Source organism: Sturnira hondurensis, unplaced genomic scaffold, assembly GCF_014824575.4.
Source record: "Sturnira hondurensis isolate 20B ecotype Veracruz unplaced genomic scaffold, ASM1482457v3 Scaffold0006413, whole genome shotgun sequence".
Lineage (NCBI taxonomy): Eukaryota > Metazoa > Chordata > Mammalia > Chiroptera > Phyllostomidae > Sturnira > Sturnira hondurensis.
The window spans coordinates 15,713,074-15,740,996 of record NW_028079044.1 but is presented as its reverse complement, the minus strand read 5'-3'; positions in this window follow the sequence as shown (position 1 = coordinate 15,740,996).

Below are 27,923 nucleotides of genomic sequence, written 5' to 3'. Positions count from 1 at the left end.
AATAATCTTGTCTGTCTATTGTTAATTCTTAGAAGAACAAACATATGTTTTGAACATTGTTATTGCTAAATTAGTACAAGCAATCAGGCATTCCAGGAGAATAAAATAAAAATGCAGAACACTATAGTATAATTACTATTTGCATTTAAATTGTGTGCTATACTTTTCTAACATCATGTCATAATAGTAAAGTCTAACATTTACTGAATTCTTTCCCTGTCAGTAAATAAGAGGATTATCTCAGTTAATCTTCACAATAACCTCATGATAAGGACACTATTATTATAGTATAATGTTTTGCATATGAAGAAACTGATGTTTGGAGAGACAAAATCTCTTGTGTGAATTTCTAGAAACTATTCCGCAGAAGCAAAGATGTAATGGCATATATCACTTTATCACCTAAGTTCACAGTATGTTTTTATTATTAATCAGCTAGTATTAGGTTTACATGTTAATTTTGACATCAGAAAGTTCGATCATATTACTAACAAAGAAAATTGCATCATTTTAAAGAAAGCAACTCTTCAGCAAATGCTTCATGAGGAGATTGTGAAGGGAGGGACAAAGGGTTTATCAGAAACAAAATATAAAAGTGACTCTTTCTTTGTTAAAATAATTTACCAAAAGTTGCTTTCTTAAAGTAATGTAAGACATAACAACGTTGAAGGGGCAAGTACCATAGCCCATGAATATTCAAATTTCCAGGATGTGAAGTGCCCAGCTGATATGAAAAACATACGGGAGGATGATAAATGTACAAATCGGAGGTCACAAAGCCTGAAACACATGCATCCATGTATTCATTTCCCGGGTATTTACTGAACACCTACAATGTGCATTATTCTTGGTGTGAAGATAAAGCAACGGACATGTCAGGCAAAACTGTGCCCACAGGAAGCTTACATGCTAGCAGGGAGATGGAAAAACAAACAAAAAATGATCCACTTCTTATAGTAATAAGTACTATGATGAAAAATAGTGAAGGTGAAGAGACAGTGGTGGAGGCAATACGATTACCTCTTTACTAGGTGAAAAGGCTGTGATGTCATAGCTTCTATAAGTTAAACTTGTAAGAAGCAGAACAGTGTAATGTCGATCTTGGTGCTACTCATATCCAAGATGCTGTAGGAGTCTTGGTTGATTGGACAACTGCATTATTAACTGATTAGTCCCTGGGAATAAGTATGTAAAACTGATAGGATTCACAAGTCTCGCTCACATGGATCTTACTAAAGAAATGGAAGAAATAACATACACATATACTAGAGTAAAAGGGAGGAGGAAAGATCATCTCTATTGCGCCCATCTTGAAAAGATAGTTCAACCAGCAATTCAGAAGGAAGAGTCCCTGGAGGCAGGAATAAGGTGAGACAAGGCAAGCTTTTAGGGGAGGAAAATATTGAGTTTACACTTTAAAAATGGGTAGAATTTGATTAGGTAGTAAGTAGTATGCTGTCTCTGTTTAGAAGACTGTGGGCCTCCTGAGAACAGATTCTAGACCTGTCCTTCACTGCCCTCTCTGTTCACACCTATATTCCAGATATCTTCTTCTGGTGAACTGTTCGAAACCATTTCCAAAGCTCTTAGGGAAGGAAGAGGTGTGAGAAATGTAATGATACAGAGTCTTAGATTAAATTCAAAATATGGGGCTTAGGTTTCTTTCAGCTGTGGGATCTTGGACACGGCACCTGACCTCCCTGAGCCTCGGTTTTCTCATTTGAAAAACAGAAATGGCACAAAACTGCTCTGCCTCGTTCTCAGGACCATTGTGGGATTCAAATGGGAAACAGTAAAGACAGGGGGCTGTTCTTGGTGACTGTAAAGTGCTGTACAGCACTGGGAACTGACAGGTACTCCTAAGAATAAGCAACTCAGATATGTCTTACAGGAGTTTTAGAAGTGACCTCATCATTGTCTCCACCACATGGTGTGTGCAGTTGACTCTTTCTGCAATGATCAAGAGATCCCTGACCAAGAAATAAAGCAGAATTGGATTGGGATGAAAACTGGTAACAAAATTAGGTACAACTCCAGGAGGAGACATCGGAGAAGAACCACACTGGGTATCACACATGAGATGGAACACATATTTATGCTGTATTCAGGTTGCTTGCATCTTATCAAATCCCTGAAGAAAAATCACCACTATCTGGAAAGTAGGGTGTGTTTTTCGGAAATGATTGGAACCATGGTTTTTCTCTTTGTTAATATTAGTCTGCACTAGTAAATTTGTTCATCAATAAATATTTGAGACCAAAAAAAGTCACCTCATCCAATTCCTACATTTTGCAGTTTATGGAAACAGCCTCAAGGAGGTTAAGGAACACCCATGAAATCACACTACTGGTAAGTAGGAGAGCCCCCTTCCAAGTTTCTAAACTCACAATGCTCTTCCTACCATATATTGTTGGTTGAGCAATAGTATTGCATGAACACTAAAAGCAAAATCTGCATTAAGTGGACAAAACTTGCAGAAATGCCTACTAGTTTAACTTCAAATGTACATTTAGTTTTGTGGTCCCGGCTAAAGCCCTGTGTCCTATCTGTTCTAGAGATAGCACTTCAGTCAGTGCCTGTGAGGTGTCACTACCTCCCACCCCAAGCACTTTCCGTGTGGCAAGACAGTAAGACTTATAGCAGACTAAACTGAGAGAGTGTTACCTACTTAAACTGTTTTTCTGACTTAATAAGAATTTTTCATCTACAGCAAGCCATTTTAAAATATCGTCTATACACAAACAGTCACTCTGAATAATAGGTCTGCACAGAGTAAATGTCACCTCTCTAAATCACACGGGACCTCAGCAGCACAGCAGAGAAGGCTCCATAACAGTTTAAACTTCAGCCTCCCATTTATTATGGATGTGTTTATAAATCTTAAAGGGCACTTTTCCACCTCCTGGGAAATCCAAAACCGGTGCCATTGTTTGTCAGGGTGACTTGTCCAGGATGTTGAGGTCCTTGCCATCCTTCTTATATCCAGATCGTATTTGGTTCCAAACTGAGCCAAGGTTATAGTCAAAGGTGCCATTTTCTCATCTTGAATGGTGGGGGAAAACTCTGACCCAGAAAAGGTATATGGCCATTTTGAACACTGGGGTTTGGAGAATGAATGTAGAAGATTTCTTGCTTCCTTCCTTTCTTTTTTTTCCCTTTACCTTGAATAAATGATCTTCTCTGCAAAAGTGCTTTGAGTTTCTCACATGAGAGAAGCACAAGACAGCTTACACAGCAATGGCATTGAAAAACTCCTTAGCCGCTCCCATCTGTCTTGGTTAGTAGGAATACTTTAGCATTAAGTGGAGAAAAGGAGAATCCATCAATAGTTAATAACTGACCTTAAGATGGGAATTCAAAGTTCACCACAATTACACCCAAGTGTCAGAGAACACACATGGGACGTTATCAATATATTTGACTTCAAGAGTCTGGGATAGCAAATTTAAATACCATCAGAGAAAGAACTGGGCATTATTTTAATGAGAAAATATTGTTACCATATCCAGCAGCCCATACTAAGATGCTCAAAACCAAAATTCTCAGTTGGGAATGGCTATGGAAAGATAAGCATCATCTAAAAGAGCAAGTAAGAGTCAGGCTAAAATTCTATAATGTGCCCGGTTTGTAAACAATTTGTTTCTAGTTTTGAAGGGTGACTGTATTTTAAAGGTTTGTATTTTGAGGTTTGGCAAAAGATAAAAACATGTTTGTGCATAGATGCTTAACATAGTTTTTCATCAGAGAAATGCAACTTAAAACCACAAGGATTTATTACTACACTAAAATGACTAAAATTTAAAAAACTAACACCACCAAAAGCAGGACAACTAGAATTCTCTCATACAATGCTGGGTGGGAGTATAAAATGGTAGAACCAGCCCTGGCTGGTGTAGCTCAGTGGATTGAGTGCGGGCCTGCGAACCACACGATCGCGGTTCCATTCCCAATCAGGGCACATGCCTGGGTTGTAGGCCAGTTCCCGGCAGGGGACTCACAGAGGCAAACATACGTGGATATTTCTCTCCTTCTCTCCTTCCCTTCCCCTCTAAAGATAAATAAATAAAATCTTTTAAAAAATAAAAAAAATTCTCTTCTAAAAAATGGTAGAACAACTATGGAGAATTATTTGTCAGTTTCCTTAAAAGTTAAGCACACACATACCTTATTGCACAACTATTTAATTTCTGGCCATTTATTTTGAAGACATGAAAGCATCCCATATGTTCACAAAGAGATTTGTACAAGTATATTCATAGCAGCTTTATTCACAATGGCAAAACTTTGGGAACAACCAAATGTTCATCAAGATCAGTGATAAACTTTTATGTAATATTCATGGAATAAAATACTACTCAGCAATACAAAGAAATGAATCACAGGTATTTATAAGTACATGAATTTCATAAACATTATGTTGAGTACAATAAGCTGGACACAAAAATATATATATTATATAATTCCGCTTGTATAAAGTTCAAGAACAGGCAAATCTAGTCAATGGGAACAGAAATCAGAAGAGGGGTTTCCTCTTGGAGAGAAGGGGACCGGAAGAGACGTGAGACAGCTTTCCAGGGAGAGCGGGATGCTTGGTGTTTGTTGTTAGTTACATGGGTGTATACACACAGATTCAAGTTTAGACTAATTCCTATTCATTTTAATTCATGCAGTTATAATTTAAGTACACTTTAAAAATAGGTTGATTAAAAACTGTGAGGCTAATTGTCCTTCTGGTATTCCGTGTTATAAATCTTTATGCAAAGGGTTGTCCACAAGTAGCCACATCAGCTGAATGATACAGGAGCATAAAATCTGAGGCCCCTGCCCAAGCCTATGAAATCAGGATATGCAATCTAGTGTGAGGTCCAGAAGAGTCATATATAATACCATTCCAAATGCTGGGGATACATTTCCTGGTTGGTATCAAATTTGATAAGGCTCAATCATCCATCGTCACGGCCGTGGTTACAAAATGAAAATGAATTGTTTCTCTGTGTTGGAGGGGATCTTCTCTAAAAACAAAGAAGTATGGTATAAAAATATTTTAATGAAAGGAAAAGAATTGCATGGAAGATACTACAAGTTGCCTATCCAAAACCCATTCTTCTTTTCTTTCTTACTAATAGAACCTGGGTATATTCTGGGACACAATGCAATCAGCTAAAACACTCCACGTCTTAGTCTCTCTCACAACTACTGATGTCAATGAGATATAAACAGAAGTCATTATGTAGAATTCCTGGCAAGCCCCTTGAAGTGCTGAGTATGGTAGTTTGCATCCCCATTTCTCTTTCTGTGATGGCTGGAGTGCAACTGCCATCTTGAACAACGAGGCCCTTTTGAGACTGGATGCCTTTTGAGGACAACAAATCCTGGACAAAGCTATGCATCTCCATCTGTGCGGGGCTCCTCTCTTAGGCACAGCTTAATCTAATTCTAAGTGGCACAGGTGGGTGAAAAATAAGCAACTATTTAGATGGATTGAGAAGTCTTTAACATTTTTCTGTGTCCTATCTCCTGGTTTGGAGGTTTGGCCTTTAGAATCATACAATTTTAGAGTAGAAAGAAACCTTAGAGAACATGTAGGCAAAAATCTCTCATAAGATAAGGAAGAGTCACAGTGATTTGACTGAGACTTTGCCAGGAGTTACTTGTCAAACATCCATTATTATCAGCACTTATTAAGTACACATTGTAATGGCTATCAATAAGACACCTTCCAGTATCCAGAATATATTTCTAGGATATCTTATGCGCCTCTCCATGCATTGCCTCTTCTTGTTTAAATCTATAAAAAAGTGTAGATCTAATATATACTTTAATAACAAAAATACCAGGGACAGAGCCTTGTCTTCTTAAGCTCTACCATATCTCCCCCAATAAATATGAGCTGACAGAGAGTCAATGATCATTTTGAATCCATTTGTGTGTGTGTGTGTGCAAGTGTGGGCTTCCAGGAGAGATGCGATAGTGTGAAAGCCATTTTTAGAGAAAGCATCTCAAACTGCTGAAGGAGAATGATGCCTGACAAGCATTTCTTTTATTGAATAATCCAGTTTACAAATGCTTCCAGACAGACTGAGGGGAGTTGACTAGGGCACAAATATGACAACCACAATCAAAGCCCGGATGAAAAGTGTGCTGTGATTAATGAAGGTGGGGCCAGGAAGGTTCTCCTCAATGAACTTGGCTATTTTAGCAGATCTTCTCATCTAGATATAAACCTGTTCTCCTTTGTAACAAAATCCCATTCAGAAAAAAAAAGGAGAGGGTTGAATTGCTCTATGTACTTTGTGAGATCTGCTTCTTGTGTGTGTTTGTAAGATTCTGAAGCACTGTGACCAGTGTGCAGACTGACAGCTGAAGGTAAATCAAGGGAGCAGGTGGGGAAAAGGCACTTGAGTAGCCAACTTGCCTGTTTCATGGATCCTTACAGGGAATATAGGCAGGCTGGGGCATTTTTGTCTTAGCAATTACTACTGAGATTCACCATTGCAGCGCTCCATGGGGATTCACTAAAAAGGTTAATGGCATCTATCAGATTTACAGGGTGCAACAAGGAAGTTGGCACATTCCCTGGTGCGAGGTGTAATGTCACCTGTGCGGGCTGAGCAGTCCACATTCATTACCATTCATTGGCCAAATGGCCCGGGTTTTAACCAGCCTTGAAATGTAATCTGTCAACAGTTGAGCATTCATAGCAAGAAAAGTGGCAAGAGGGGATTCTAAGAGAAATGACAGTGGAACCGGAATATTCTGCCATCAGCCGATGGACCTTCTGAGAAAGTTAAGAGAGATGGGTGCCTACCGTGAAAAGTTGAGACAGTGCAAGATCAAGGTGAAAATAAATATCCAGGCCCTGTAGTGCAACTCTTAGAAATGACTTCATTAACACGCCCACAGGCATCCTGCTAGAGCTCCGTGTAAAGCTGTTGTTTCCCATCCATTTATTCTACACTGAGTTTTCAAAAAACTGTTTCCATTTGTGTAAATATGTGACTCTAATTGGCTTTCCAATCTCACAGCCTATCAAAGGCGGAAAGGGGGGCTCGCCGACATTTCAAAGACAATAAGCACATTTGATGCAATGGTCTATGATTCTCCCCAATGTTTTTAACCCGCGATTGGAGAAACAGATGGTTAGATTTTCTAGGAAGCTTAAAACAGAAGCTGAGCTAATACAAAACTGCTCAGCTATCAGACGGGGCAAATCCATTCTGTTGCCTTTTTTTTTCCTCCCCCAAATCACAACCCATCAGAGGAAGGATTTAGCTCCACAAAAAGGTATTTACCAGGAAGCTTTCTGCAGAAGAGAAGGGCGTGCTTTGTTAAACCAGATGCATTTTATTTTTCCTGGATCCAAGATTTATGAAAGCAGTATGCTCATATTTCTCCATATACAGTAATTGGAACTCATTATGCTAATTGTATTTCCATTATCACTAATTAACAATCAGAGTGACCTGGCCCACAGTCTAATTTGTCTTTAATCTGTTTTTGTATAGGGAGTTTTACCCTGTAATTTCAAGGTGATAATTCTATTCAGTGCAACTTTATGAATTGTAGAAGGTAACACTCTTGATGCTTGATGCTATCCCCTTGCAACTGTTTGGGGTAAAATAGAGAAGCAAATGGGTTTGCCTTTATATGCCCTCTCACTGATGAAATGGATTCTTAACCTCTGAGCCGTAACAGCCTCTTTCATAATCCTCGCTCAGGTTGAATGTCTAGACAAAGCAATGGGACAGTTGCCTGTACTCAAACTCCAGCTCTCTATTTAAAATATATAGTACTTTTTCTAAAAAGCAGCTGACATTTGCTGTCATCAAGAAGGGAAAAGGGTGTTTCAAGTACCTTCTAATGATTAGTTAACACCTTATAAATATTTTTATGTTACAAATCTCATATAAAGAGAGGAATGACAGGTCTGCATCATCAAGAAACTTGCTTCTCATAAAAATGAGATATCGAAGGGAGAGATGAGATACGTTCATGGCACTCTCAGATGATATATTTATTATTTTATAGGCAGATTTACAGGCAGATTCATAGCAGTGGGGTGGTATAGGGGAAGGTACCTGAATTTGGAGCCCAAGGTTCTGAGTTCAAGTCCACTTTCAATGCTTAATAGAAAACACCACTCTGACCCTGAATTTTTGTTTTGTCGTGTTTAAAATTGAGTTAATACATTTGAAGTAACATTGACACAACATTGAGCAGGTTAAAAGTGAGGACTTGGGAATTACACTGAGATCAAATTTGGACTCCACCACATATTAGCTAAAGCCTGGGATTTCTAAATATATTTTAAATTGGGCCTAATAATAGTTCTTATTTCATAGATCTGTTTTGAGGTGGAACTAATGAAGATTAATGTGTATAAAATGCTTTGGCCAACCTGTGGCCCATGGTAAGAATATTGCAAAGGTTAGCTCTGATTTGGGAGAAGTGGTCAGGTTAAAGTTCTTGGTGTAAACAAGAAAACACTCTACAAGAATGAGGTTGTGATAGTTGCCATGTGTTGCTTTGTTCTGGGGATTGAAGTGAACATTATCACTCCAATCGCTGATCCATTAAAGAAAAGACTTCTGTTGGGAATGAACAAAAATTACCTTGAAAGAGAGAGTAATAAAGGAGAACCCTAAGAAAGCTGCACATGAGAAATTAGTTCTAGAAAAGATGCCTTTTTTTGTAGAAATCTTGGGAATTTCAGATCTACCTTCTCATGCACTGATTTCTAATCTGAGCAAGCAATGCCCTAAATGACCTCTAGGCCCATGGGTTCCACCAGGTCTATCTCTGTAGCCTAACTGACCTGGTTTCCCTCATGCCTTCCAGAGCACCACTGAAGTCAGCAACTTTGAGGTCCTTTTTTTTAAAGAAGCCTTTCTGCGAGATCACACTCCCACTGCTACCCCACCCTCTGCAAACACTTGAGAACCCGTTGGATCACGACGGTTCTCTTCCACAGAATGCATCGAGTTTTCACACTCTCAGGAAGCCCTGTTCCTAAGTTTGGCCTCTTCTTCTNATCGCTGATCCATTAAAGAAAAGACTTCTGTTGGGAATGAACAAAAATTACCTTGAAAGAGAGAGTAATAAAGGAGAACCCTAAGAAAGCTGCACATGAGAAATTAGTTCTAGAAAAGATGCCTCTTTTTGTAGAAATCTTGGGAATTTCAGATCTACCTTCTCATGCACTGATTTCTAATCTGAGCAAGCAATGCCCTAAATGACCTCTAGGCCCATGGGTTCCACCAGGTCTATCTCTGTAGCCTAACTGACCTGGTTTCCCTTGTGCCTTCCAGAGCACCACTGAAGTCAGCAACTTTGAGGTCCTTTTTTTAAAGAAGCCTTTCTGCGATATCACACTCCCACTGCTACCCCACCCTCTGCAAACACTTGAGAACCCGTTGGATCACGACGGTTCTCTTCCACAGAATGCATCGAGTTTTCACATTCTCAGGAAGCCCTGTTCCTAAGTTTGGCCTCTTCTTCTACGTGACAGGAAGACTTTTCTGAATCCCAAAGTCAGTTACAATTGTAGCTCTACAGCATACCCCGGTCTCATAGGCTCTCTCTCTCTCTCACACACACAAATATTTGCTCTTCCTTGTCCATGGTATAAATCACAGGATATCACATAATCATCAAAATAATCTTAATCAATGCTTCACCGTCTGGCTTTTCATAACAATTCCAACTCCCCGTTGATGTTTTCTAACTTCCCTTCTGTTAGACCAGATGGTGCATGTTCTAGCCTCTTTATTATCTTTTACTGACCATGGTACTCTGTCCAAAGATCATTGGAGGAAAGCCCCCATGCTGTCTGCAGCAGTGGCTCTGTCCTGCCTGTTAAGCATTCCAGCCTTTGCTAATGACCATCATTTCTAAACCTGAGCTTTCTTCCAAAGTCACTGGCTAGCCCATAATTATTTTATAACACAACCACTTTGGTCTCCACACATCCAGGGTGAGCTCTCTTCTTCAGGTGGAAGCAAAGTCCAGCTGGAGCCTTTCCTGGATGGCATGAAGTTCTCCCACATGGAGAGTGTGCAATCAGCATCCACTAGTAATCACGCTGTCTTCTTTCCTATTGTGCTGAAAAGGGAAAGAAAGCACCACTCGATACTGAAGAAGCTGGATCGCTATGCTTTTCTCACATACAACATCATAACTTAACGATTTTAATCTTTCTAGACCATTGTTTTTCATTTATCTTTCTGTATAAGCCATAAAGCCCATTAGAAGAACACGTAAAATAACCAATGTATCTGAACATCAGTGGCAATGGGACTTTAAAAGAAGACAGTTACGCGTCCATTAAATCTGTGGATGATTTTAAACAGGGGTCAGCACATCTATCCTTATGCTGCTCTGTGTGTGCACGCATGTGTGTTTGTGCACGTGTGTGTGAAACTAGCAGACCAACTCCATTTCAAGATGGCAATATCGTCTTTACAGAAATCACTTTGAAAATCAAAACTTTAAACAGGCTGGTTTTCTAGATTGTATTCTTGTCTCTCCAAAACACAAACTCACATAACACAATGAGTAGGAAATATAGTAGGTATATGGAGTTGAAAGAAAGCATCAGTGTCTAATTTCCAAAAAATACCCATCAGTCACTGAGTGGATAAATATGCTGACTTGGCACCATTTTTCTATGGTATCTGACAGAAAATCACAGTGCAGAAAGATTTTATCACAAAAGATGTTCAATTGGTTGTTTAGGAAGATAGATCTGCAAGTATTCTCTTTATCCCTAATAACTATAGAATGTAAATAATCTCATTATAACCAGATTTCATGTAAATTTTATCTCCAGATGAGGTAGGTTTCCTTCTAGGGAACTCCTTTTATTTTTATTTTTCCTTCTCTGACCAGTGAACACCATACATGTTTGGTCCATTGGTTAAGATGGAGCCCAGTAAACTCAAAGCTTGGTTCATTGTAGACCACCTTACCATGGGACACATAAGCTGTGTTTTCTTCCCAGAATAGATCTCTTAAGTTTCCATCCTGAAAACATGTAGAGGACTTCCTAGAGCATACATAATCCATGTTTATATTTTAAAGCATCTTCTGAACCACAAACAAAAAATATAGTCAATAGGTTATTGCTAAAGCTAACCACTTTCCACTTACCTTCATGACCATAATTCAGTTACCTAGAAAAAATTAGCAGCCAACTATTTTTTTAAAGATTTTATTTACTTATTTTTAGAGGGGAAGGGAAGGAGAAAGAGAGAGAGGGAAACATCAATGTGTGGTTGCTTCTCACACACCCTCTGCTGGGGACCTGGCCTGAAACCCAGGCATGCACCCTAGACTGGGAATTGAACCAGTGACTCTTTGGTTCCTAAATCAGCACTCAATCCACTGAGCCACACCAGCCAGGGCTCAGGCAACTAGTTTTTTTTTCCTCTCCAGAAATTTAGGACAATACCATAAAATGCAAATTTTAGCCTAAGCACTCTATCAATAGAGGCTAATGTGGTTAACTTCTTCCCTGAGCCTTTGCAAAGACTTTATATAATTCTTCCTTTACTAGTGAGGTTTCTAGGATTTGGGACAGTTTTAGTTCTTCCTTTTCTATTTAAGAGGAGAAATAAAAGTGCTTCATTCTGCAATTGCTGAGTGTATTACTGTTCTCCATTTGCATACTGTCTCGTGATTTGCATGTGGGGGCAGCCAAAAGGTCTCAGAATCATTACCCTATAAAAACCATTTCCTTGCTGATAAGGGTTTCCAGAAGCAGGGCCGAAGGAAATGGGTCAGACTGGATTGCTGAAACTGTTTAAGGAAACATCTTCAGATTGAGCAGTACACTCCAGGCTTTAATAAAGCATCTAAAGAGCTCTAGTTTTTCTCAAGCCATGCATGGGAAACACTCCAAATGTCTCCCTTTCCCACTATTCTTCCCAGTATCTGAATATGGCCTTCATCGTGCACAAACTCTGTGATCTTGCCCCTAATTATAATGGGAGTTTTCCAAAGGGTGTTTATTGTCTTTTATTTTCTACACACCCCAAAGTATTACTGGATACATCTCTCTCTCTCTCTTTTTTTAATTTCAGATTTTTTGGCATTTCTTTCAGTGCCATTCTTACTTCAACTAAAATGAGAAACTTAATTAATTTATCCAAGGGTTCAAATGTTCTTCAAATGCGGTCTCCAGGTTGTTTTATAATTCCAGAAGTGAAATCATGCAGCCAGGTTTTTAAAAGTCTTGAAAAGCAGGCTAAATGGTCTAAATATTATTCTCTCCTTTTCTCCAGTGGTATGCATTCCGCTGCTCCTGTTTTTCTGGCACTTTCAGTTTTAACATAGATTACTCCAGAAGGTCCTCACTTAATGAATACTTCTGAAATGTATGATAGAAGAATGACTCAAAGCGAGGTTTGTGAGAGAAATGAATGAAGAAAAGAACTAAAGTCAAGAGAGCAAATAAAAGCCTGGAGAAACAGCGTGGGAACAGGAACTTCCCCAAACGAAGGGATAGGAGCGGAAGTAACATGCTTGAACACAGATGAAAGTTATCTAGCGGTGGACAGTGAGGGAGGGAATATCACGATAATGGTTAAGGAATGGCTGGCTACCGGACTGGAGATAACCACTGATTAAAATTTTAAAATCATCTCAGAATATAAGTACAGTTCCTAAAATTTTGGCTTAAAAGCAGGAGTCAGCAAACTACAATCCACGGATCAGATCAGGCCCATCACTTATTTTTATAAATAAAGTTTCATTAGAATGCAGCCACATTCATTAGTTTCTGTACTATTTATGACTTCTTTTGTTACAATAGTAGAGTTCACCAGCGGTAATAAAAACCGTATGACCCATACATCTCCAATATTACCCCTGTTCAAAAGTAATGGTTAAATTCTAACAGACACCTAGAAATATTATCTTACATCCCATATTTTTTCCTTGGTCTGTTTTTGAAAGCGTGCAAGTGTGTTTAAATGTGCAATTAATTAATCAATATAGCTGAACTCTGAAACCGAAATGCATACTCTCAAAACAAATTCTCGGATGCATGAATTACCCATACATCAACCTAACCTAGACAGGATTCCAGGCACCCACCTCTGATTGAACCAATTTAGTTCATTACAACTCAGAAATGTGTGTGTAACACTGTTCTTAGGGTTAAATGGGCAATGATAGAATAGGTACAGGCAAAAGTAGTAGTTAAGGGATACAGTCATAGTTAGAACCTCACTGAGATAATAAAGTGGCCAGAGCAAGGACCACTTTAATCCACCAATGGACTTGCCACCAAATCCAATGTATTTTTCTTCTTCTACCATATTCTCGGTTTTCTTTTCTTTCTCCCTCTTCAAGCAACCACTGAAAGAGGTAAATTGAAAAGAAGCAATCCCATGGGAGGCCAGAGACTCACGTTCTGGATCTCTTTTATCACTTCCTTGGTGATCAAACTTAAATCATTTTGCTTCCCTGACATTGGTTGTTTTTTCTGTTAAGGGATGATAATATCCTGCAACTTGAATGCCCTGAAGATGACTACATTATCTCCAGAAATCATTTCCAGGTCTAAGATACTTGTTTCTAAGGCTATAGCCTTATTTTAACACCTCACCACGATGCCTTTTATAGTGGAGTGACTGTGTCCTCCAAAAGATACGTGGAGGATGTGCTCTTATTTGAATAAGAATCTTTGTAAGTGCAGTTAAACTAACAATCTCAAGATGAGAGCACTCTAGGGTAGGGTGGAATTTAAACCTAATGATGGTGTCCAGACAAAAGGCAGGAAAGGAGAAGAGATGGGCAGACTCAGAGAGAAGACCACATGAAGAGAAAGGCAGAGATTGGAGTGATGCATCTATAAGCCAAGAAACGGGAAGGATTGTCTACAGCCACCAGAAGCTAAAGGGGTGAAACAGATCAACATTCCAACATTTTGATTCTAGTCTCTAGAATTGTGAGAGAATAAATTTCTGTTAAGTAACCAAGTTTGTAATTTGTTATGGAAGAACTAGAAAATTAATATACCTTATTAAATAACTTTGGTTTTCTAACTCTCTATGCCATTGAAAACGGAGCATTGCTGCCTGCTTTACTTTTCCCTTCCTTATAGATTGCTATAATATTTAAGATTGTTTCTTAAGTAATGAGTCACAGACCTTGAAGAAACACTATTTCTCCCAAGGATTTCTTTTCTCTCCCTCCCTCCCTCCCTCCCTCCCTCCCTCCCTCCCTTTCTCCCTCCCTCCCTCCCTCCCTTTCTCCCTCCCTCCCTCCCTCCCTTTCTCCCTCCCTCCCTCCCTCCCTTCCTTCCTTCCTCTCTCTCTTTCTTTCCTTCCTTTCTTCTCTTAGAAATTTGAGTTCTGCATTTGCTAGAAAATACATTTTATCAGCTAAAAATTACCTTTTGGAAAACACATTTCAAACTTCTATTAGAAACTTTTAGACTTACCTGCCAAAAAATTAGCTGTGGAACAAGATGTAATTGTTTTTCAAAATCCCATTCTGGTGCATGAAACACATGCTTACTTTTCAATATAGACAATTAATGCCATCTGCTTTGTTTCTGGACTCTAAAACCAAACGACTTGTGTGTTCAGACAACTTTCCCCCTCAGAATTAGGGTTTTAAAATAAGGTGTCTTTCTTTTCAAAAAGGGGCTGAGGAACTGGCATTATTTTGGAATTTAAAATGCTCACTGTTTATGGATGTTAACTCACATTTATGAGCAAGATTTCATCAATTATATGACAGTTCACTAAATGTCACTCTTGTGCTCTACTCCTAAAGTAACTACATGCTACATGCTTAGGAAAATATCATATAATTATAAAGTAATTCTATGTTCTAGTAGATTACTTAGTAATTATACATAATACTGTAGTTCCAATAGTGATTACTATAAAAGCTCATTATAAAAGGCAGAAATAGTCACACATGTATTTTAATTATATCTGCCACAATAAAAGTTAATGTTAATTGAAGTGATTTATAGTTATTATGGTAACTCAATTAAAAGTATATAGTGGTAGTGATAACCAACCTTCAAAAGAACAAAGTGTCAAATCAGTATGAAAAAACTTAAAGGAGAATCACCGTTGACCTAATTATGTTTGGTTTCCTTTACTCAAAAAATGCTCCCACCATTCTCTTCCTATGGGCTTATTCATTTGTTTCTATCTGCCCAAAACCTAGGTTGGTTCTTGGCTTGTGGAAATGTTTCATAAATATGTACTAAATAAATGAATAAATAACTTGTAATGTTTATTCTTATCTATCTAAACTTAGATGGTGAGATCCATCCAAAATTATTCTAAACTGATGCTCTTCATAGTTTAAGGTCATTGACTCCTTTGAGAATGATATAAAAGTTTCTGTCCTTTCTCAGTAAAGTGTATATAAACACAAAATTTTCCCAACACTCACAAGATGCTCAAGGATCCTCTGAAACCCATTCATGGAGCCCAAATTAAGAACAATGGCTCCGGAGAAGAGCAGCATTTTATAAACCATTCTATCTGCCATCAGGGGCTTGGGACTAGGTCCATTCCCAAAGGAACTGATGGTAGATTACTTTTCCAAATTTCCCTTTCTCCATTATTTAAATAACTATATGGAAAATTAAATCATGGTTTCACTCACAGTTTATTTGCTTCATATCCACTTGTTTATGTCCAGCATAAGAAATTATGCAAAATCTATCCCTTTGCTAGGAGATGATAAAAAACATGCATTTCTGAACACAAGTACACAGCCCATTAAAAAAGGCAAGTGTGATATACAAACTTTCTGGTTCACAGGAGACACTCATCCCTGTTCCTGAAACGTTGTTCATCACATATTCCAAATGCAGATACAATAAGATGTTTCTAGTGATAAATCATCACCCAGAATGATGGGATCCAGGTGTACACCATCCTGGTTCAGGGATTAGGTGGAACTTCGAGGTGCGAGACAGAGATACTGCCTTGAAAGCTTATTATTTCACAGAAGAAATGATGATCATGCTCAGAAAATACCACATGACAAGGCAACAGTGTTGAAGGGCACAGCCATAAATGCTGCATCCAGAGAACAGTCATGTTGAGGATTCATGTAGTTGGTCAAATTTGAGTCGAGGTGGCAAAGAAATATAATGTACTTTATATTCCCTAACTTTGTTTCAGTGTAGACCTAGTAGTGTGAATATGGACAAGAATAAAATGATTATAAAGGTCCAATTGAGAGAGGTGTTACAAAAGCCTAAGAGGCATGAAAACCTCATCTCTTTTGGAATTTTTCCGAGGATCCAAACACCTGAGACCTCAAAGCATTTTTCGTGACCTTTCCCCCACATCTTTGCAGATGACAGGGTGTGGCCTAAGCTCAAGTTCGGAGAGAGTTAACCTAGAACAGAACATTCCTGTCATGTTACTCATTATGTCAGCTGGGGATTTATTCCCAGTCCCCATTTCTCAGCAGTACAGAACATTTCCTGCATCTTTGCTAATCTGCATAATCACTTGTCAAGATGAGTGATTTCTATCCACTTGTCATTGTTGCTGTTTTTCAACATTACCTGAGAAATAGGTTTAACATATTTTACCTGGCATACTTTTCTATGCAACTGGATAGCATGGGTAGATATATCCAATAGTCATTTCTCCCTTCTCCCACTCCCCAAACAAGTTCAGTGTTTCTGAAATGAGCTGAATTTTCCTAGACAGTTCCATTCATTCCATCTCTTCACAGATGTGGATAATACCTGGATATGCAGATACCCTAACTTGAACCTGTTTATTGCACTGAGGAAAGCTATTCTGAGATGGAGGAGAAGTCTTTTCCCAGGATTGGGTGTGTTGCTTAAAATGTGTCTTTATTCAGAAGTAGACTATTTTATAAACACCTTGCAGCTACAAAACACACAAAAATAGAGAAAATAATTGATGTTAACTAATGCTCTTAAAATATTTACGGCCATTTATGGCCATTTTTCAGCCCAATGGTGAGTCATAAGGGTCTGAACTTGAAGGTCAAATTCAAAGACCTTTTCACATCATTTGATTAAGAGAGAGATGTAGGAGTTACAGTTACAGACTCTTATGAGAACTAGAATTGTAGACCAAGTACAAATACATTTCTCTTTTGCTTACTTTTTATTTTCATGTTGGAAGTCTTAAGTTTTTTTTCCCATTTTTGTTCTAATTTTATACTAGGATGTACTCAGATCAAGTTTGCAATGCATGAAAAATTGGTCATATACATACACATACCCCCCACACAAAGTATCCCACATGGGGGGGACCACCCTGAATCATGAACCCTTTTTCACTTGATCCTCCCTCCAAATAGTCAAGTATCTTCACCCAATCGTACCACTTACTGGCCCTGTTACAAGGCACATCTAAAAGAATCCAGAAAAATCTGCAAGTAATTCATCCTGTTCTGTGAGTAAAATCAGATTTGGGGTTTGGTGGGTCCTGAATAACCAGACCGTATTTTCTAAAACTGATCCAAGAAGCTACATTTAATTTCTAGCTGGATGAAAAGACCTTGTTTGTTTTTAGGTTAAAAATTGTTGTCAAATTAAAGCGGATGCTTCATTTAATAAAAATAATCTTTCTTGTTCTCCCTTGACTCAATATTTACATCTGAGATCATTAACCCAGTGGTAGAAATTTTCTGAATTCAATTATTCAATAAGTGCTCATTAGCACTTAGTTGGTATCAGGCCGAGTTCTTGGCACTGGAGATGGAGCAGGAAATATGATCAGAGAGGCCGAGCCTGAGGAGGGCAGAATCATCTGAACACCAAGGCTAGCCCAGCAACGCTTCCTGGAAAACCTGTGGTCTTCATTCCCAAGGTCAAAGAAGACAAATTTTTGAGGCACTTTTGTCAGACTAGGAGTCTTAGATGAAATGGCTTCATTGCATTTCCTCTTTTACCTGAGAAAGTCTGCATCGATATGCACATTGTAACTTCTTTCTGGTATCATCACTCAAACATTTTTAAAATTTAACTTTAAAAAGATAATACTTTCACATGATTATATATGTGTATGCATAGGATACATGAAAGTATTTGATCAAACACTATTTTCACTTAAAAATAAATCTTAGAATCTGTTTGTGCTGGCACATAGAAAACTGTTTCATTCTTTTTTAAAACTGCATATTATGTCATTATATAGGCGTCATAAATAATATCTGTCTACCCCCTATTGATGGATATTTAGTGTTTTTTCTAGCCTTTTGTTATTAAAAAGACTAAAATGAGTAAACTTGTGCATATGTTACTTTTTTATGTCTGTGAGTATATCTATAAGATAGGTTTCCATAAGTGAAATTTAGGGTCAATGGGTATATTCATTTGCAATTTTTATAAATATTGATACATCATTCCTCATAAACTTTTGAGGGTTACATACATACCATCATGCTTCTATACAGCCTCAGCAAAAGCATGTTGTCAGTCTTTTAGCTTTGCGTCATTTTGGTGGGTAAAATGTTACTACAGGGTAGTTTTAATGTGCATTTTTCCTTTGATGAGAGACGTTGAATATCTCTTTAAATGTTTAAGAGAAACTTGTGTTTAACTTTCAAGGAACTTTGTTTTACTTTCAACCTGTTTTCTGTTCTCCATGTTATCATTCTCTCAACTTCACAGAGTCCTTACAATTAGGAAAATTCATTCTTTGTTGATCACGAGAATTACAGATACTTTTTTTGAGTTTATCATTTGTCTTTTAACTTTCCTTTTTTCAAATTAATTCTTCACTTTCGATGTAGAGTTCCTGTACACTTCCCATCCAGTTTCCCTTCTTAGTAGTGTCTGACATCAGTGTGGCACGTTTGTCCCAATCAATGAACCAGTAGCAATACATTGAGTCAAGTTCACAGTTTAGGCTAGTTTCTTGTTTTGTTGAAGCTTTTTTGTTTCAGTGAAATGTATATGACATAACATGAAAATTTGGAAGTGTATAACAAAATGTTTTGCAACCATCACCTCTGTTTAGTTCCAAAACACACATCAAACCCCCAAAACTCACACCCATCAGCAGTCACTCCCTATTTCCCTGTCTTCTCAGCCCCAGTGAACCACTAACCTGCTTTCTGTCTCTATGGATTTACTTACTCTGGTTATTTCATGTAAGCGGAATTTTTCAAAATGGGACTTTTGCGTCTGGATTCTTTTCATTGGCCTAGTGTCACTGAGGTTCATCCATTTTGTAGCATGTCCCAGTACTTCATTTATTTTTATAGTAAGTAATATTCTAGTGTGTGTCTATACCAATTTTGTTATCCATTCATTCATAGGCATTGAGTTGGGTGATATGGTGATTACGTGTTTAAATGTTTGAGGAACTGCCACGCTGTTTTTCAAAGTGGTTGTACCATTTTACATTCCCACCAGCAATTTATGAGGGTTTCAATTTCTTAATATCCTCACCAACACTTGTTTTGTCCTATTTGTTTGTTTGGTTATTGTTTTTGTTTTATTTTTTATAGCCATCTTAGTGAATATGAAGTAGTGTCTCACTGTGGTTTTGAATGGCATTTGCCCAGTGACTAATAATGTGAGCATCTTTTCGTGTGTATATCGGTTATTGGTATATCTTTTGTGGAGATATGTCTATTCAAGTTCTTTACAGATTTTTTAGTTAGGTTGTTTATATTTTTGTTACTGGGTTCAAGGAGGTTTTTTTTATGTTTTCCAGGCACCAGACCCTTATCTCATATGTATGATATGCAAATATTTTCTCCCATTCTGTAGGCCGTATTTTCTCCACTCTCCATTGTCTTCCTTTGAAGACCAAAATATAAAACACGAAAAGTTTCCCTATGAAGTTTTCCCTCGGAGAGAGTTTTATAGCTCCAGTTTTTATATTTTGGGTGTTGGTCCATTCCTAGTTGAATTTCATATATGTGAGGTAGGGGTCAAGTGTTATTCTCCCCCATGTGTTGTGGAAAACCAGCTGATCCAGCACCGTTCGCTACGAGACAAGTCTTCTCCCACTGAATGTCTTGGCGCCCTTATCAAAGGTCACCTGGTCACAGATTCATGGGTTTATTTCTGGGCTCATTGGTCTATATGTCTATCTTTATGCCGATACTACATCGTTTTGATTATTGCAGCTTTCTTGTAAGTTTCGAGGCCAAGAAGTCCTAGTTCTCTAATTCAGGGCCCCTTGTATCATCCGTATGACTTTGAGTATCACCTTTCCCATTTCTGCATAAAAATGTCATTGAAATTCTGGTAAGGATTCTATTGAATCTGTTGATCATTTTGAGAAGTATTGCCATCTTAACAATATTAAGTTTTTGAATCCATAATTAAAGGTTTTCTTTATTTTTTTCACTAACGTTTCAGGTTGTTAGTGTAAAAGTTCTTTTACCTTCTTTGTAAATTTGTTTCTATATATTTTATTCTCTTTGGAGGAGCTAAATCAATTTCTTTGTATATTATATAACAAATTATCAATATCTTTTATGATTTTAGAATTTTGAGTCATAGTTAGAAATGCCTAATCAACTTTATAATTATAGAAATATTTTTCCTATTTTTTCTAAAACTTTTATGGCTTTATAATTATCATTTAAATTTCCAGTCCATTTGGAATTCATCTTGGTTATAAAGTGTGAGATATTGGTCCAAGTTATTTTTGTCATTTGACTTTTAATTGCTCTAAAATCATTTATTGTGCAGTTCTCTTTTCCTCACTGACTTCAGATGCCACCTTTAATCATATATGAAATTCTATATCTGTCTGGAATTTTAACTGGACTTTTTATTTAGCTCATTGTTTTATCTGCCTAATCATAATTCACCTTCCCACTATTTTGATTTTGAATTTGTTTACATGTTTTAACATCTGGTGGGCTAGTTCACCCTCATAGTTCTTCCTCACAGTTTTCATTTGTATTGTTGCTTGTTCTTATTTTCACATAAACTTTACAGTCACAGAGTATGGTTAGAAGAAAACCTGGTTTTATTATTTTTTTACTGGGATCACTTTGAATTTAGAGATCAACTTAGAAAATGCACCTGTTTATGATTTTGAGTCTTTCTAGTCAAGAGTATGCTATACATTTTTCTTCACTCACATCTTCTATGGAGGCTGTTGAGTAATATTTAAAATGTGTCTTCATATAGGATGGACTTGTTTATTGTTATTTTTATTCCTTGATATTTTCTTATTCATTACTTTTATACATGAGGCATTTTCTTTCTATCTCCTAATAGGTTTTTATTTGAAATCAATCTAATTCTTGAGAGCTGCATAAGTGTCTACTGTCAAGAGAGGACTGCTAAATAACTCTAACTCTTACAGCTTTGCCCGGAAAGACATAACTTAAATGATCATTTTTAATGCTAATATAAAATTTTTCCTTTATTGTAATTGTAATTCATGCTTTTCAGAACGGTTTAAAAATTATCAATGAATGACACTGAAGCAATAATGTTCTATAATACCTCAGGCTTGTAGAGTAACTTTAGTACTAATTTATGTACATACAAATATGCATATGTGTATACACATACATATATACACATATGTGCCTACAGGTACAAAGCCTACACATGTGTTTCTAGAGCAAAAATATATTTGAATTAACATTGCTTTTGTTTTTGCTGATAGATATATAAGATGTCATTTCAAAATTACATTTGTGGAGCAAGGGCTGCCTTGGAAATAACTTTGAATCCCGAAAAAATTGAAGACCTTCCTTGGTTGTATATTTTATCAGCAATTGATTTTTATTTCTACATTGACTCATGGTATAAACTAGATACTTTCTGACTTTCAAAGAAATGGCTGATTTCTGTCATTCATCCCTGCAGTCTTCATGACAAATTTTGTTTATTCTTTTTCTGAATAATGTCAGCTTCACTTTGTATTCTTCTTGAAGATATGAGACTTTTCTAAACAATGAGGAAATAGGCAAAGTAATTGTTAGCACTTATATTTCAGAGGAGATTTGCTTGCCAGGATGGACTCACCTCACACACAAAAACTGGAACATAGGAATTCAGGATACCTATCAAACAAAAACAGCTTTTCTCTCTTTTGCTTTCTCCCCTTTTTTTCTTTCCTTCTTTCTTTCTTTCCTTCTTTCTTTCTTTCCTTCTTTCTTTCTTTCCTTCCTTTCTTCCTTCCTTCCTTCCTTCCTTCCTTCCTTCCTTCCTTTCTTTCTTTCATTCATTTATTATTTTGTAGTCACCACACAAGCTCAAAGTCTGTAAAATGTAACTTTATATATATACACATATATACACATATGCATATATTTATAAGCAGTTTAAAAAATAAATAGAATCACATGTAACACAAATAGGCATGCAACAAATATTTGTTGAAAACTGAATAAGCAAATTGATGATTCAGTAAAAATATAATTTTAAAATTTATTTTTAATATTTTAATTTGGGCTTTCTCACCAACAGAAGACACTTTTATCTACTACTGCTAATAAAATCTGAGAGGATAAGAGCTTTGCTATCAACCAGTATTAACCTTTAGGGTGTCTGCGTATTTCCCTGCCCTCCTTCTGTTTGCCGACCCTGATGGATGGTACTCCCATTTGGTCATGCTCTCTTTGATGTGATGCATCCTGCAATATCCAAGGAGAAGTTCTCAAATTCCAGATGCAGTGAAGGCAACAACACGATGGAAGAACATTTGGAATGGTGGATTGGGTCAGATTGGTGAGGGTCAGAGAATAGTTATCAAATTTTCATTGACTGCAGGAATACAACATGACCCTAGATTGCCACGCACGTGGTAAACTGCAAGTCCACCATCGATGACACCGTATTGGGAAACAGAGGCCAGACCTTTCAGTCAAGAGGAACATTACCAATGACTGCTTCACATGGTATCTCTGAGAAGGAGTCAAGGAATCAGGGCAGTCATGGAATTTGATCCTTAAAAATTAAAATCTCATTAAAACTGTGAGTAACAAACAGAAAGATTTTTAAAAGGTATAGAAAATACATATTATTTTTTACAAAGGAGAATTCTATCAATCAATAGTTAGTCAGAAGTATAATCTTACTAAGGCACTGAAAAATAGAGACACATTAGGCACTGATTTTCACGGCACCATTATAACTGACTGACTGAGAACCTTGGAATTCATGCTTTCCCTTTGTCTTCTGGTATCAGCCAGCATCCCCCCCAAATCTCGAGATCAGGGTGTGGACCAGCCTCTCTGGAGCCCTTACTGTTCACAAGGCACCGCACCGAACATGTAACATACATCATCTCATTCAACCTCAAAACAACTGTATGAAATACTTCCTCTAATTATCCCTATTTTATAAATGAGGAAACAAAGGCAAAGAAAAACTCGGAAGCTTGGGCACCAATTAATGGTTACTCTGGGATCTGAACATCCGCTCTCTGTTTTAGAGTCCAAGCTCTTTAGTTACTGTGGATTTTTGTTTGTTTGTTTGTTTTCTGGAGTGAAGCTGAGGACTTTTAAATAAGATGAACGAAAGGACAGATATTTGCACTTGAGTGAAATGTTTTTTCTAACACTTTGTGGAAACTCTAACATCTTCCCCATCTCCTCCCTGATTCAAAAGCCCTAACACAAACGTCAAACAAAACCGTTTCATTACAACAACCTGTACCCTGTAGGTTAATTTTCTTGCGCGCTGGCTCTGAGCCTGCACACAATGGTGGGCTGTGAAGGAGGGGTTCAGCTTCCCTGGGGCGGCTATAAGGACACAGCCTGCCGGGGCTTGGAGGTCACTGGAAAGGCTGTCCCCGAAAAGCAGAGATGACTGATGGCCTGAATGCGCAAGGGGCTCTGGAATGCTCTTTTATCTTAAGTCACAGTGCTCCACCAGCCCCCAGCCCTCCATTCCTCCCATACCTTGCTTCCCATTTCTCATGCTCATGGATATATGCTTCTTCCTGGCTTTGATTAGCCTGCCCCACCACCAACCTCCACCCTGCTTCCCTGGCCTCCCTAAGAGCCGAGAACGCTCCGACTTGGGGGAAGCACTCCATCATCATGATGGGAAGTGTCAGGTGCACAAGATAAATGCAAATTTCATGGCACCGCTGCCTCATTCAGCCAAGTTTTATGAGACTGAGAAAACTTGGAACCTTATGCTGTGGGGCCATTTGGTTGGCAGAGAGCAGAACAGACTTTATCCAACACCGTCTGTTGGCAGCCCGGGTGCTAGATTTATACAGAAAGGTGGAGATGGCTCTGGCTATTGGGCCTGCTGCTCAGCCAGCTGGGGGCTTCTCAAGTGAGGGAAGAGTAATGGCGTGAATCCTGGGAGAGAGTGTTCCACCTAAGCGCTCCCAATGGCATCTTCAGGGTCCTACCTCAGGCTGGAGAGGCAGGCCAGGATCAGATTGGCCTCATGCACAGTGGCAGAGCATCCCCAAAATTTCTCACCACTCTTCTGCACTGCCCGCCACACGAATAAAACCTGGCATCCACAGCATTGCTGGAGCTGGGGACTGATTTCTCTGGTTAGGAACTAAATCCGTTTTGTTATTTGTTTTTGTTTGAGGTCCTGGTTTTCTATTATATGGGATATTGCTCCATCTGCCTCCAAATCTATTATCTTGAGGGGGTGTGCACCTGGGAGGAAAAATTTGACATGGGTTGTGATATAATGAATGGCAAAAAAGCCACATTCTGGAGCCAGACTGCCTCAGTTTGAATCTAGCTTTTTTCCCTTACCAGCTCTGTGTGACCTTGAACAATTTTTATCCTCTTTACATCTCAGTCATCTCTCCATAGAGAAGACATAAGAATAATAATACTTACCTCAGATTGCAGTTGGGCAGGTCAAATTAATAAAATATAAAACTGTAATGCATTTAGAATAGGGCCTGGCCAATAGTAACTTCTCAATGAAACTTGGTTACTATTATTTTGGCAAATATACTTTCCGCTTCTTGCACCACTTGGTTTTCCAACCTACAAAAAGTCAACCTGAAGACTTGTGATCACGATGAGATGTTTCAAAAGGAATCCTCATGATTCTCTCATAGGGGAAAAGGGAATGGACTCACATGAACAAGTGTGGGGGACACATGGACAGTAACTGGGGGTGGGGGTGGAAAGGGGAGGGAGGCGGGGAGCATGGGGTGGGGGGCGGGCAGGGTTGGGAATATAAGACGGAAACCTGTACTTGAACAGGAATTAAATAAAAATTATATTAAAAAAAAAAGGAATCCTCAGCTCTGCCTAGAAGTTTGACTTGACTACTGGATAGCACACTGCAGAGCGAGGCTCCAGGATCTGAGCTCTTAGGCTGCAGGGCTTGAGAGGGAGAAAAAAATGGGAATAGCTCTGTGATCATTTGGGGGGAGGAATTGCACAGACATGCCACCCTCCCTTCACAGATAGAGTAGACCTGTGATTGAAGGTTAAGAAAGCGATCATCTTTTTCTGGCCTTGGATATACAACAGTCAATGAGATCCAGACCAACTCGGTGGAAGTGGAGTAAAACACTTTGTGGAGAAACTGCTAGACCATCGGGACCTTGACAGTTATTTGGAAATGACAAAATTGAGGTCCAAAGTGAGCATGTGCCATGGCCCACCAGCCAGACAAAAAACAGTCAATACGAGAAGCCAAACTCCAGACTCCTAATTCAGCCCCCCTGTCTTGCAGTGGCTCTCCAGGTAGCCCTTGCAGGAACCTCTGCCACATTCCAGGTGTTCTTTTCTCACCCAAATCCCCTGCACATTCCTTCAGGACACTGTTCTCCAGGTACTGTTTCTGGACAGTACTCGGTCAGCGCTTAGGGGAGAACTTTGAGAAGGCTATTCAACTCTGTAGGTCAGACACTGAGCTAGATATTTTGGTGCTACAGAAGAGTATTGACCATCATCCGTGCTTTCAAACACCTAACAACATAGCTGGCCAGACACCACGGAAGGACCAGTGCTGCAGGGTGGGTGGGAAAGGGCGTTATTTGAGGCCTTGACAGCAGTGAGAGCAGAGAGCCTCTTTGAGCAAATGAGACCTATGGTTAGCATTCTGGTATTTCAACGGAACCTATTCAGTGAATGCTTTAGTAGCTTGCACGTACTTCCTTAAGAGAAACCCTGTTATGATTTCCACCCCATGTGTTTTATTTTTTTAATTTTTTTAAAGTACTTTATTTATCTATCTATCTATTTATTTATTTTTAATAATTTTTTAATTTAATTCTTGTTCAAGTACAGCTTTCTGTCTTATATTCCCAACCCTGCCCGCCCCCCCGCCCCATGCCACCCCATGTGTTTTTAAAAGAATATTCAGAAATACTCCTGGCTTCCCTAGTGCAAAGATTTTTTAACACTGGGACTTAAATAACAACAACAACAACAATAATAATATTCCAGGTAGTTCTCGCTGGTTGAACACCAACCATGCACCAGACCCAGTGGTAAGCACTGTGAGTTAACAGATGATTCATTATGTTCCAAAGCCCAGAGGGAGCCCTGTCTTTCATGAATTTTGGAGTTCCATGCAGGGAGGTCTCTTGTTTAGCCTTGCTGAACTTCTAACTGAGGAGGGGGGCTGGCCTCGGGAGTCCCGAATGAGTGATACAAAGCACAATTCATAAGCTTGTCCTACAACTTCCTGAGGAAAGAGCCCTCCAGAACTCACACACCAAATAAAATAGTTAAAGGAAAAATGAGGGGGAAACAGTGTTTTTTTAATCAATTATACTTTCAAATTATTTTCTTCACAGGATTTATTAGAACAAGAAGAAAACCCCCTAAAGTTCTGAAGAAATATTAACATAACATGCCTGTAACTCATGCTGTGTTTAATGAGAGGTGCTGTTTTTCCTGCCATGGGGGCCATAGCCCAATGAGTGATGGCTCTGAAAAGGGTCACATGCATATTCATCAAATTCGACATGCACATGTAAACTGGTTTTAATAGGCCATGACAGCAGAAGTTGTGTCGGGCAAATAGCTGCACATGTGTTCCTTCCCTCCACTGGCATATTCAGCCATTAACGCTCTGGTATCCATGGATGAAATATTAGCTTGTTCACTTAAGACCATCAGTTGCTCTTGATTCTCAGTGGCTACCGAGGGAACAGAGGCTCTTAGCTACTTTATTAGGGGTGAAGCTGGAGCTTCAAGATGCTCATTTTACCTTAATGGTGCCATTAATACCATTCTGTTCCCTGAACGTGGCACCCAGAAGATGCAGGCAAAGTGTTCTGACCAACATTGATGTTCCACCCAGTCCAAACTGAAGATGACCCTTAGGGCTCTAACTCTGTCACTCTTGCAGAGGGTGTGGGGTTTACAACTTTTTCTCAATATGTTTTGATGCAACATTCATTTTATCCAAGTGTCAACCAGTTGGAAGGCTGTTGAGGCGCACACCCGGTGGCTTAAGCAGACATCAGCAGCAATTATGAGCCCTTCTAAAACTCTCTCCTTGGTTATCTGATGAATACATTGTCAAACTTAGAAGTGAATTAAATGATCACAAAGCAACTGAAACCACAATTGATCCATGAAGAAAGACTATTGAGAACATATAGTGAGATGTTTATGCAGTGCACAGTCTACCACACGACAACAGGACCCCAAAGCCCATTATTTTAAGACACCCAGACCCTGAGTGGGGTTGATAAATTGTTTTATTGTAACCATCTGGAGGCCCCTGCTACCTCAAATGTCAACCTCTGGATATCTATATTTGGTTAAACACAAGTATCTTTAATGAACCATGGACATTTGGCCTCATCTGTCAGTCAATTTCTTCTTGGATTGAATTGGTGTTTTGTTCTACGTTCTGTAAAACAAACAGCTGTGCATTTGAATTGCCTAAAAATTTGGTCTAACCAAAGTGATCTGGGACATGATTATGTTTAAGTAACATGTTTACAAGGAGTTTCATAGACTGAAAACTAATCTATCATTCATAGTCAATCACATTGGATTATTGCCCTCTTCCC